Raw genomic sequence first — 8,993 nt, 5'->3', positions numbered from 1 at the left:
TCGCTCTGCATCTGGATGAGTGCAATGATGTAGCAAATATTACTGTTGAATATTATATATAATATTATTAAGGCATAAATAGCTTTCAAAAAGGCAAACAAATATATGTTAATTGTTCATATTACTGTTCAAAATTATATAATATTATAAAGACAGAAATCACTTTAAAAATGCTTTAAAATATGTTTACTGTTGATATTACTGTTTAATATTGTGTTAAGAATGTTTATAACAGAAGACACAATCAATCATGAATGACAAACAAAAGATAAATACAAAAAATGTTTATAAGAACAACTGATTATAATTAGTAATACAAATATATATTAAGAAAATGTATTAAGCTGTATTATTAATTTGTCATATTTTCCATCATAATGTACTCATCATTTAAAAAAAAAATTGCAATAAGGGGGTCCCCGCCAGAGAATAATGCTATATGGAGGCCCTTGGCATGGCAAAGTTTGGGAACCCCTGGGTTAGGCTATTTCACGGGGCAACTTTCTCAATAGCAAATGAGTTGCATTTATCATGTTTCCAGCGTGTTATTACTATGATTGTTAACGGAAGTTAAATGATATGTGAAGTCTGCAGATGAGGCCTGCGCGCTAACTGAGCTAGTTCTTGTTAGCACAGACAGCTTCAATCACACCGTAAACATAAATCAAACGCACCCTTTCTGATGGAGCGGGCTATTTTATAGTTAATGTCCAGTCCATATTAATAAGCTCTATCAACCTGCTGCTTTACAACTCCCCTGTTATCACTGTAACACTTCTAAAAAACATGTTGTCCCCTACTACTACTGCTGCTTTTGATGTTCATATAGCATTAGCAAGAAGCTAACTTGCAAACTGATAATAACGACTTTGTGGAGAACTGTTAAATTATACTAGCTGCTCTGTTCGAATATTAACGCTAAGTCTATTGGGCAATGCACCACAACTACAGGGATACTTTCAAATGGATCAACTTTCTGCTAAGACGCCAGGGTCACTGCTTCACCAAGTTAGTCAGTTAGGTTGAAGTTTGTACTGACGAATCCAGAAACCCCAAGGATAGGGTATAATAGTAATAGGAAGCCCTATTGGTGTTTTATGCTGCTCAATGTCATAACATTTTATGTAAGAGTTTGTCTGTTAAAACGATTTGTAATAATGTTACCTTGTGTTAGTGAATTCTTATCTGCTGCAGTGTCCAGTCTGCTGATGACAAGTAGATTGCTGTTCTTGGACTTATCCATACCAGTTTCAAACATTGAGCTATTGATGTGTTCACATGTACAAAAGGCATCTTATAGAACACTGCATTTAATGACATGATAATGATCAGCCAATATTGCAGGGTTAGTATTATATTTAAGTAGTGACAAGCGTTGGGCTCTGTAAGTAATTAAGTTTTGGTGGGTGGTATATTTTGGCACGTCTGCTCATTTCCACGCTCCTGTAACACTGCCTGGCTTTACGCTAGCTGACACGTATAGGAGGATTCCTGATATTTCCCCAAGGACATTGCCATCCTTTTTAACAGCAAAAAAGAAGGTTCAAATTATGTTTGACTGCAAATAACGATGAATAAAATCAAATCCAATTGGACTTTCAAGTTAATATGAATAGCATCAGAACCAGTTTACATTAGGTCACTTCATCCATGTGATATTTGAATATCAGTATTGGACAATTAACACTAATGGGTTAGCCACATTTGTTATCGCTGAACAATATTTAATCAGGGATTGTCTGCCGAACTCTTATCTTTTTTCCATGTTTGTCAACAATGACTTCTGAGACCACTATCGTCCCTGCAGCGGAGCACAATATTAAACAGAAGACAATGATGCTTTCCTGAATAGTGCTGTTAATGGAAACCACTTTGAAAAGCTACAATAATCTACAATATAATGAACATGCACGCAACCTGCAGGCAGCATCAAAATGTACCTGGGGTGAATTGTAAGGCCCCCTTGCCCTATCCTTTTCTTTAGGGGGAAGTTACATTCCTTAGAGGAAACTCAGATGAGCGATATCTTTTAGCAGCACAACTGATTGTAAACTCTGTAAAATGAATAGGTCAACAAGTAAGAAAAAAAGCAATGAAAACGTACTCTTCAGTTGTAATTGTCATAATTGTACACACTATAACTGGTACATTTCATATTAATATTGGTCATATATCAAAACTTTGAAACTCCCCTCTGATCTGCCCTCTGCTGTTTAAACAAATGTTTCAAGAAAAGATGATAAAATGTACTTCTCTTGCTTGCTGATCTGACGATTAATCTTTTTGGTTTAATGAGGAGAGGGATAAATGAGAATGTCAACAATTAGAATTGTATCAGTCTGTCTTATATATGCGTGTGACAGAGTATGTGTATTTTCATGATGCATGGTTCTACTTCTGTCCCTATAATACCTGTCATGAATACACCTCGGAGTAGTTAATATGATGTTAAAAGATATCTAAATATAGCCGTAAGAGCTGACTGGATGTAATGATGTTGCAATTCAAATTAAGATATCCAAGCCACACTAATGCGCAGTAATTATCACGTAATGAAACATGAGCACTCCTCATAGTGTTGGCTGTCTTTACAATAATCCCTGTCCTCATCCGTCTACCCTATACACCTGCTGTTGCTACAACTGTCCCTTTGCTGTACTGTCAAAGCCAAATGCTAGACAGTAAGGCATACCACAAATAAATGAATGGATAAAAGGAAAATTAATTGCCACATTTAACAGCAATTATACAAGAAAACACTGCACATTAATCGCCCTGCGAACCGAAATCCACATCTAAAGGTGTTTTTTAGTTTTTTTCATGGTAATTCTAATAATTAGAGGCTTTCATAAAAACACAACTCAATGCAATATCATTGAGTTTTTAATATGCCAGGAAAATAACTAAAGTAGAAGGGCACTCAGAGAGCTCATACCAATGCCAAGGCCATGCCCTATCTTGCAATGTTAATGAAATTGAAAAATAATTAGTTCCCTCTTGTGATTCAGATCCGCTCTCAAATGAAATGGATTCTCCCTTGGCCTGTGCTTCACCTTTCTTCACCTGTTTCATGAACATTTGGCAAGTAATTCTTACTGCTGACAAACAGACTCACCAAACTGAAAACATACCTTTTCTCTCAGAGGTTTTACAAAGATAGAAAGAACTTAAATGAATGTACTGTATCTGCTTTGGAAACTTAAATAGCAACAATTTTTACAGTCATTATTATCACCTCGGCTTTTCCAACAAGTCTAAATGGTATGAAAAATGTATATTTAGCTAATATCTTTAATTAAATATTGTAGGAACTTTAACAGCCTGTTTGTGTGTGTTAATGGCATTAAGTCAGTGACTTTGTGCATATAGTATGTCTTAAATAGCCTACCTATTTTGTACCCAGATATTCCTTTATTCCCTTAACCCTCAGTAAAAACATGTTTTCACACCTGCAGTTAACCTGTAGCAGGAAGCCAATTATTGCAAAGTTTTTTTTTGTCTCCCCCCTCTAACTTTTATGGAAACCTTATACACTCCTGAAGCAATGAGGGATTCCAGGAACAGGAATGCCAGTGCAGCAAAAATTCTTTGTCCTGCTTTTCACAAAGCGCAAGATATTCTCACGCTGGATATTACAAACATGCCACTGGCATATTTAGAATTTTATAATAGCCAGGATGCTACCTAGTACATTGTCGTATTTTTAGTGAGATGTGCTGTTTTCTATCTGCAGATTGTTTGTACAAGGGGCTCACTTGTGGTGTAGTTTAACAATGTGCATTGGTCAGCTCTCCATCACTTATCTAAATGTTGAATACATTACTTCTCTACACTTATCACACAGAGGATGAAATAATCCATGTCGCCAAATGCTGGACAAACTCCCTGAAATATTCTTATGTATGAGTTTCATAATATTAATATTTAATTCCGTTAAATATTTTTTTTATAACAACTACAGAATAATTTCAGTTGGTAGGCTATATCACAAACGTTCCCTGTTAAACTCTATCAAAGCAAAGTGTTTTTTAATTGATTGGAAAAAAGTTCACAACGTATTCTCTCTAGACTAAAAAGAGTAATATAATTGTAATGCTAGACAAATATATTTTTGTTTAACCATTAACTGGATAAAGATGAGTATTATATGAATAAGATGAAGATTTAGACTAAGAGTTCATCTGAAATAACAGGCAAAATGAACACGTACGCACACTCGCACATAGGCAAGGCAAGTTTATTTATATAGCACCTTTCAACACAAGGCAATTCAAGGTGCTTTACAAAAATGAAAGACATTCAGACAAAGGCGTTTAAAAAAAAAGATAATAAAAGAAACATTAAAAGAAAAAGTCCATGAATAAAAATTACATGAATAAAAAGTTACAGTGCAGTTTAAGATATGAATAGTTCACACAGAAGTTCCACTTTACTGATGAACACAACGGATCAGTTTCAATTAAAAGCAGCAACAAAAAGAAAAGTCTTCAGCCTGGATTTAAAAGTAGTAAGAGTTGCAGCGGACCTGCAAGTTTCTGGGAGTTTGTTCCAGGTATATATTTGGAGCATAATACTGAATGCTGCTTTACCATGTTTAGTTCTGACTCTGGGGACAGAAAGCTGACCCGTCCCTGAAGACCTGAGAGATCTTGATGGTTCATAATTTAGCAGAAGATCAGAAATGCATTTTGGGCCTAAACCATTCAGTGATTTATAAACCAGCAGCAGTATTTTGAAATATATTCTTTGACACACAGGAAGCCAGTGTAAAGACTTCAGAACAGGAGTGATGTGATCCACTTTCTTAGTGTCAGTGAGGACTCGAGCAGCAGCGTTCTGAATCAGCTGCAGCTTTCTAATACATTTTGTATTGAGACCTGTAAAGACACCATTACAGTAGTCCAGTCTACTGAAGATAAAAGCATGGAGAAGTTTTTCCAAATCCTGCTGTGACATTAGTCTTTTAATCCTAGATATATTCTTTAGGTGATAGTAGGCTGATTTAGTAACTGTTTTAATGTGACTGTTGAAACTCAGGTCAGAGTCCATGACTACACCTAGATTTCTGGCTTTATCTGTTGTTTTGAACATTGCAGACTGAAGCTCAGCGCTAACTTTTATACGTTTTGCCTTGGCTCCAAAAACCATTACCTCAGTTTTGTCTTTGTTTAATTGGAGAAAGTTCTGACACATCCAGTCATTGATTTGTTCAATGCACTTACTCAGTGTTTGAATTGGAGCATAGTCTCCTTGTGAAATGCTTGAGTAAATGTGTGTGTCATCCGCATAGCTATGGTAACTTATTTTGTTGTTTTTCATTATCTGAGCCAGTGGTAGCATGTAGATGTTAAAGAGAAGAGGCCCCAAGATGGAGCCTTGAGGAACCCCACATGTCATATTTGTCAACTCAGATTTGTATTTACCTATAGAAGCAAAGTTGTTTCTGTCCTTTAAGCAGGATTCAAACCAATTTAGAACTGTTGCCGAAAATCACACACACTCTTGTGATTAAGAGTGTTTATTTGTTTTCTTCTTGTTCTGTAGTTAACAAAAAAGTTTCCTAAAATGTTGTTTTATGAACCTGTCATTACTATGTCAATCAATGGACCTTGTCCTCTTAGATTAGAAATACTTAGTAGGTAATTACATTAATCAAAATCCAAACTAACAACTTTATGAAAGGTGGCTCAATTTGAGGTTCTGGACGAACACTGGTTTGCTCTTGTATTTTGATGTTGCCCCTCTGGGAGAAAGCATTAACGGATGAAAGGCCTCATATCTGCTCTGGATCAGTGGATCTGCCCAGGGCCTCACATCGACACCACGCTGCCACCGCTGCCTCCTGTTTGCCTGCATGTCCTATTTACTTATTTATCCGTCCCTCCTCCACTCACGTCTTATCTCGCCCATTAAAATTAATCCTCATCTAAAAATATCCACTCTGCCTCGTCAGAGAGGATATAATCGAAGAGGAGACGGTCTCTATTTCTCCCTCGCTCTCACTGACAAGTGCTCAACTTATATGAGAAAGTGCTCTCACCTCCACCGTCTGCCATAGAACAACGACAATACAACCTGTGTTTGTAAAATGGAGATGCCAATCACACACTGCAATGCTTTGCTTCACACTGAGGGCTGGTGCGGATTGCATGTGTTCTTTTGATGTTTTTTTTGGTAAAGGACTGTTTGTTGACACAGACATTACCTGTTGAAGCCGTATTGAATGTAGTAATTTAGCTCCATGGAGCCGTTTTTTGGAACGAGCTGGAAAAACGTCTGAAAACAGGCACGCAAAAATCTTTTATATCATAAATAGATACTTTTGAGAACTGCCACTGTGTTCAGATGATATTTAAAAAGAATATTCAAAGTGTTGACCGACATAAATTAAAAAGAGATTCAATGTAAGAAATACAATCTCACCATTCTATATTTGATCCCAAATGGTTGATTGTTGGATAGCGAGCCTCTTTATTGACGGCCCTAAAGTTTTGCACTGATACACAGTGAGGCAATGCTGGTCTAGTCTGGTGTGTGTGTGTGTGTGTGTGTGTGTGTGTGTGTGTGTGTGTGTGTGTGTGTGTGTGTGTGTGTGTGTGTGTGTGTGTGTGTGTGTGTGCGCGTGTGCACGTGCGCGTGTGCGTGTGCGTGTGTGTGTGTGTGTGTGCGTGTGCGTGTGTGACCTTGTGATTATGCCCCAGTGTGATGCTTTGGTCTGGCTGATTACCTGTCAGCAGGTTTTGTGCATCTGACACAAACACACACATACACACACAAATCACCGCCCAGCAATAGACAATACCCACTGGGCAGGTCACCACACTGTTGCAGGAAGCATATTGCTGTTTAAAAGGAGCAGATGCACACACACACACACACACACACACACACACACACCTAAATGGGCCCATGCAGGGTCTGGAACATAGATTGTCTATTAAGGAGTGTATTAGGTGAACCCAGGGGTCTAGCATTGAGACAGTTTGTGTGCCATTAGAGAGGGATTTTATGTTGTTGTCTGGCGTCCAGTGATATTGAGTGAGGGCTCACACACACACACACACACACACACACACACACACACACACACACACACACACACACACACACACTCACACACACACACACACGCACACACACACACACACACACACACACACACACACACACACACACACACACACACACAGGTGCAAGAAGACACAAACATTCATCATTCAATGAACTCTCCAACACGGGAGAATTATGCCGACAGGGCACATATTTGGAAGAAACGACTTATTCTGTCATTTTCCTGCTACATACCTTAGTGAAAATAATGTTTGGCTTTTTGAGCAGCAGTGATCAAACAGTTCATTGATTTGTCTCCTTGGGCTGCATCTTTCTGGGACTGGAAACTGGTTCAAAAAAGCTCTATGACCCACACGAATACTCTTCTCTTATGATTGATTTCTATTTTGGTCCCTCTTCATCTGCCACTTCATCTCAGCTTGTGTGCATGTGTGACTTACATGTCTCGGTAATGCTGGTCCTGTGATGAGCTCAGGGATTGTTTTCTCCGTGGGACATTTTTAGCACGATTTTGGTTTTGTAATGAATTCATTGACACAGTCATCTGCCAATATTTACAATTCATGGTATTCACAATAATGTCATACTTCAATTTGTGTAACTGTGGTGGCATAGTGAGCAGGGAGATTGTCATTTACCAACAATATAGGACCTGTATAGAGTGCCACAGTGACGCACCCTAAAACCAGGAAGTATAAGTTAGCATTTTACCACTTCCGGTTCCTTCGACAAAAACCAATGCAATTTCTCCATAGGATTTTGGAAAAAAGCTCAAAATAAGCTTTGTGGTTGACACAAATTGAAGAGACATATCACGTTTTGTTCAGCCGGATAATCTCCACATCTCTACCCTACTTTTATAATTGTTTTAACATCAAAGGGAGGTGAGCCACAAAGAGGGCCAGTTGAGACAAACATTTATGGATTTTAGATAAAGAGCTATACAGGTCCTTTTTTATGGTTATACGATCTGAGGTGGAAGGCTGTCAGGAAAATGAAGAGAAGCCAGACATATAATATCACTGAAGAGATGCACTTTGAACACGGATATTCAGCTGACTATGAAAGAGTTGTCTGCATGTTTGCGGTTCAGACTCTGGGCATACCTTTTCCATCTTGTCCAGTCCAATGTTTTGAGTAAACAGACAGAACCCTTGGCCCGATCAAGCTCAAAGAATATCCCTTTCAACCCGAGACTTTATGCAACCTAAACTGTAAGAACCTGCCAGGCTTTGGCATTAGTTTTTTTATTGATCTCTCTACCGATTCTAGAAACCAGGTAATCATGTTTTGACATTTACATTGGCCGATGATACATCTTGTGGATCACCCAAGAAGACAGAGATACCAGTAAATAAACATCTTACCTAAACTTACATGTTGTGAATCCACCCAGGATCTCAACCACCTTTTCATCATTTTGTTTTTACTTCTTAGTGTAGACATTGCATATAGACAGCGCCAGATGCTGGTTGCTGCCCCATTTTATTTTTTTTACAAGAAAATGCAAGGGTTGGGCTGTTAAGCCAATATTCATAGTTGCTATTTTGCCCAAAAATACATTTTTCTGTAGATTTACATCACAAAGGGGGTTCGGTAATTTGTTTAAATGACTTACTTCATTAATTAGGTTAAATTTAAACAAAAATAAGTTTTAGCTGACTCCAGAGTTACTCCCCCATAATGAACTGCTGTACATGTGAGCGAGCTGAGACTGAATGACTGGAAGCTGAGTTAAAGAAAAAGCCCATAGCCTTGCTCTTTGGGCCCTATGGATGCTGATGATCTGGGTATTCTTATGCATGGCAATTGAAATGATTTCCCAACAAGCGACCCTAACATAAATGTAGTCATTTCATTCAGTGCCAATATAAAAGTCTGATCAGTGCAGTCTTAAAAAAAGACTTTGTTATTCCCATCAA

This window comes from Notothenia rossii, assembly GCF_949606895.1.
Source record: "Notothenia rossii genome assembly, chromosome: 5".
NCBI lineage: Eukaryota > Metazoa > Chordata > Actinopteri > Perciformes > Nototheniidae > Notothenia > Notothenia rossii.
The sequence above is the reverse complement of the archived record's forward strand: the minus strand, read 5'-3'. Positions refer to the sequence as shown.